This window comes from Sinocyclocheilus anshuiensis, unplaced genomic scaffold (genome assembly GCF_001515605.1).
Source record: "Sinocyclocheilus anshuiensis isolate Anshui unplaced genomic scaffold, SAMN03320099.WGS_v1.1 scaffold763, whole genome shotgun sequence".
In the NCBI taxonomy this organism is placed as follows: Eukaryota; Metazoa; Chordata; class Actinopteri; order Cypriniformes; family Cyprinidae; genus Sinocyclocheilus; species Sinocyclocheilus anshuiensis.
This window is the reverse complement of record NW_015548255.1, coordinates 1,155,162-1,159,714: the sequence shown is the minus strand read 5'-3', so window position 1 is coordinate 1,159,714 and position 4,553 is coordinate 1,155,162. Positions and strand designations below refer to the sequence as shown.

The 4,553-nt window shown below is 38.0% G+C and overlaps 1 pseudogene; it reads left to right on the top strand.

Moving 5' to 3' along the window:
* Nucleotides 1-495: 495 nt before the first annotated feature.
* LOC107655450 (serine/threonine-protein kinase VRK2-like) overlaps nt 496-4,553 on the top strand; it is a 24,354-nt pseudogene continuing 20,296 nt past the window's right edge.

The window sequence follows — 4,553 nt, the reverse complement described above, 5'->3', positions numbered from 1 at the left end:
ATTGTTCTTTTTATTTAGATCTTCTCAATGAATATGTTCACAAAACCTGCCAAAACGATTTGCTCACACCGAATTAATGATTAAAAAAAATAAAATGATAATACATTTCTAATAAATATCTAGGCGTTTCTAATATTTATATAATTTATAACCTATATTTATATATAGGTTATAAATGACTCTTTTTCTGAGCCGAAATGAGCTGAAACTGTGCTGAAACTAAACCGTAATTTTTGAGTCAGTTCTTTGCAGCAAACTGTTCGAATGAACCGATTCGCGAAAACGAGTGAAACCTCTCGTCCCTATTTTGAATGACAACGGATCTGTCCTGTGATAAAACCGGATAAAACATGTGCAAAGGCTGTTGTCCCGCCTTTCCACCTATTTTATTGGTAGTTGAATACTAAGGCATGAGCATTCCCGTGTTTTGATTGGTTGTTAAAGATTTGTAACAGATTTTGCGGCAGTGTCAATCACTTTCAGGAAGTAGCAGGCTGTTGCAGTGAAACGACCTGGAAGTGTGTAGAAGAGCTGAAACTGTGATTAGGATGAGTTGAAATTCGGTTTCTGTATAATATTATGCTTTTATATAAGAACGCGTTGTTGTTATTACTAGTTTGTTTGTAAAATATCAGTTAAATAAGGCTGTTAATCCGGACTTGACAGAAACTTTACATTTCCCTCGTCAGTCATTGGTGTCACTTTGTGCATGACATGTTAACATGGCACCTAAGAAATACACACTACCCCGTCCACTTCCAGAAGGGTGCATTTTAACAGATTCGGAAAAGAAGAGTTGGCGCATCGGTAAAATCATTGGAAAAGGTGGTTTTGGACTGATTTACTTGGGTAATGACTTATTTTCAGCATAAATATATATTACCAAACTCCTTTATAATTTCAGTTTCATCTATGGCATTAGACATGGTGGCAGAGTAACTCGGGGCAGAAAAAAAGCATAGACCTGAACATATAGCAAGTGAATCTTAAATTTGAAAATGGTTAACAAACTATTATTATTTTTTATTTTATTATTACCATTTTTTAAATACAAGTTTACACTTGAAGTGTTTTTTTTAATAACATGTTTAAAATAATGGACACACCTTAAGGCACATGAGATAATGATTAGACATATCAAAAATTCTCATCTAGATTTTCACTTTTAATTTTGTTTTTCTTCACATTTTACAGCCTCTCGGGATGTGAATGTCCCTGTTCGCGATGACACTGATTTTGTGATCAAAGTGGTAAGAAATATAGTGAAACATTATTAAAATCAATAATAATCATATAAATAGGCTAAGTGTCACGGTGCTTCTGATTTTTATATACTGTTCATTTTCAGGAGTATCATGAAAATGGACCTTTATTCTCAGAATTGAAATTTTACCAACGAGCAGCAAAGCCAGATACTAGTAAGATACTTTGTTCCTTTTTAAACTTAAATTCTGTAATGAATTCTGTTATGCAAGACATAATAAAAAAAAACCCAAAAACTTAAACACTGATTGTATTATTGCCAAAGGAGGTAGAAACAGATGCAGTCTTTATAGTGTTGAATGAAAATGCTGAAGACCCCTCATCTTCATCTGAGAGTTCTCAAACATGGAGTGCGTGTCACTGATGAAGTGGCTATAGATGTAAATTGGCCTGGCTAGGCGAATTAATAAACCAAAGCAAACATGCACCTCTGTGGTCGTTAGTGCAATCCCAGCTTGTTTGAGCTCTAATTCAGAGAGAGTGACCAAATTGCTGATAATGATGTTGGTTTCTCCAAGGGCCCCTGACCACCTGTCAATCTGGTGCACAGCCAGTCAAGACAGATTCCCCTTCTAGCTAGGCTGGAGGAAGTGCTTCTTTATGAGTGTGTAAGAGATGTGTACATTAGGGCTGGGTTTTGACACAAATTTCACGATTCGATTCGATTCGATTCAATATCGATTATTTTGTAATATATATCAATCAGGTATAGTACATGCCAAATTTTCTCAAGGAAAAAAAGTCTCTCAGCTAATGCTGTAAAATATACATGAGTCAGCTGGTACTACATTACTATAATACTGAAGGTTAAAATTGACTGATTTTTTAAAATTACACTTAATAAAGTTACAATTACATAATAATATTTCTACTTCAGTTCGTTTTTTTAAAAATATAAACATAATGGTGGCTGTCATAAAAACTTTATAGATTTATTCAAACATAAATTAAACTTTGAAGAACAGTCAAATTTATAATGGATATGTTATATGGTGCATATATTTAGCAAAATGCCCCTCTCTACAGTTTATTTTTATATCTGAATAATGAGTTTATGGTCACTGAATATGTTTTTCTGAGGTAAATGTGACGTTACGTGCATGTTGACGTCTTTGCACAGCTGAAACACTGATTGAGCGATTACATGAGACAGGATACGGATTGTAAAGCTGTACTCTTTCTTTTAACTTACCTTCGGATGTTTAGTCATGTTTATTTTGTGCTGAAACTGGTATTAATGTGGAGGAGATGATCAGTTCACTCGCGCTGCTGCATCTGTTGATCTGAGGTGCTACAACGATCTGTCACTTCACATTAAACAGCGCCAAAACGGCATTTGTTGTTTGAATATTGCAATACAATGGACAGAATTTGAAATCTGAGACTTTGTTTCATATTAAAAGTACCAAAGCACAATGCTTATTGCACTTTGGATGGGAAGTGCCCTTCAATGTTCCGTCCATTAACTGGAAACAGGCTAGACTAATCGATTCTTGTGATTTAAGATTCGATATCGTTCCGTAAAAATGAGAATCGATTAATATCGAGATATCCATATTTTTTGCCCAGCCCTAGTGTACATATCACTTTATGGGCCCTATCATATACCCGGCGCAAGGCGCGGCGCAAGCGTTTTTGCTAGTTTCAGCCCGACGCAGTTCTCATTTTCCCGTCCTGCGCCGCGTTGTTTAAATAGCAAATGCTTTTGCGCCCATGGGCGTGCTGGTCTAAAAAAGAGGTGTGTTCTGGCGCATTGTTGGCGCGTTGCTATTTTGAGGAACTGAAAGTAGACTGCGCCATAGACCAACTCAAACCTGGTCTAAAGTCTGGCGCAATATTTTTTCTTTGTTATTTAAAGAGCGCATTAGTAATATGCGCCTATAGGCGGGTGCACAAAGCGCGTACACTTTGCTTATTACACACACAGGGACGCGCAGCAGCACACAAACATTTTTAAAAATGAAAAGTACATTCCGCCATGTAAATAGCGACCCCGCCATGGCGCGAGCGCAACTGGCTTTTAAAGGGGATGGGAGATGAGACTCTGGTTTATGGCACGTTACTCCCAAAACACACCCATTACTCATTAAGAGAATAGGGACAACCCGTTTAGACCATGCGCCCGGGCGCGCCGACCGTTTTCCTGTGTTAAACTAGCAAAAGTGGATTCGGACACGCCCCGAGTGCACGTGCGCTGTACGCTTTAGACCATGCGCTTAGATCGTTAAAATAGGGCCCTATGTGTTTATAAAGCATGTGCAAATATATCAAATGGCTAAAACATTTTTTAACTCTGAAATCCCAGTGAACAACTGGAAGAAGTTCAAACGGCTGGAGTTTTTGGGGATTCCAACTTACTGGGGGTCTGGACTGACTGAAAATAACGGAACAAGGTACACTATGATACTTGAGTTTGACTTATATCATCTTACATCATGACATGAGCACTTGTAATTAATTTCTCATTCTGTCTGAATCTCGATGGACCAAAAAAAAAAAAAAATACTCATAACGAATGATAAATCTGGGATCAGTGCCAATGCAGTTTTAAAGGGGTCATTGGATGCTACATGCACTTTTACAAGTTGTTTGAACTGAAATGTGTGTTGACAGTGTGTGTACACAACCACCCTATAATGATAAAAATCCACCCAGTGGATTTTTTTTTATCTACTAAAATCTTTACCCCTTTCTCAAATCTCCGATCTCAGATGCCTGTCTGTGTGATGTCACAAAAACAGGCCCCTCCCACAAGAGTTGGATTGACAGTGGCGTTTCAGCACAGACTGGACTGGCGTCTTACCTTAGACCCGCCCTGAGTGAGCTGTCATCAGTCCGCCATTGTTTCACCACTGGAGCAGATGTAGACAAGAATGACTCCTAAGCGATTGAGGTGTTCTGTTGTTGGATGTAATAATGAACATAGCAGTTGTCATTTACTCCCGACATCTAAGCCGCTGAAGATGCAGTGGATTACGTTTGTTTTTAAAGGGAATGCGCCCCCGATCTACCTAAATGTGTCTATGTTCGCGCAAATCATTCTGATCCAGCTTCACCTACAGAAGAAGTGAGTATAAGGTTTTTTAATGAATCTTTGCAAATCGCCTTTCCTAATAATGTGCTAATTTCACGATGAATTAGCACCTATAATGGTGCTAAAGTAAACAGTCCCGAAGAGAGGGGCGGGGTCAGCAGAGCTCATTAACATTTAAAGGAAAATGCTACAAAAACGGCTTGATCTGAAAAGAGCTGTTTTTGACAGGGTAAAAAAGGTGTTTTTTACACTACCA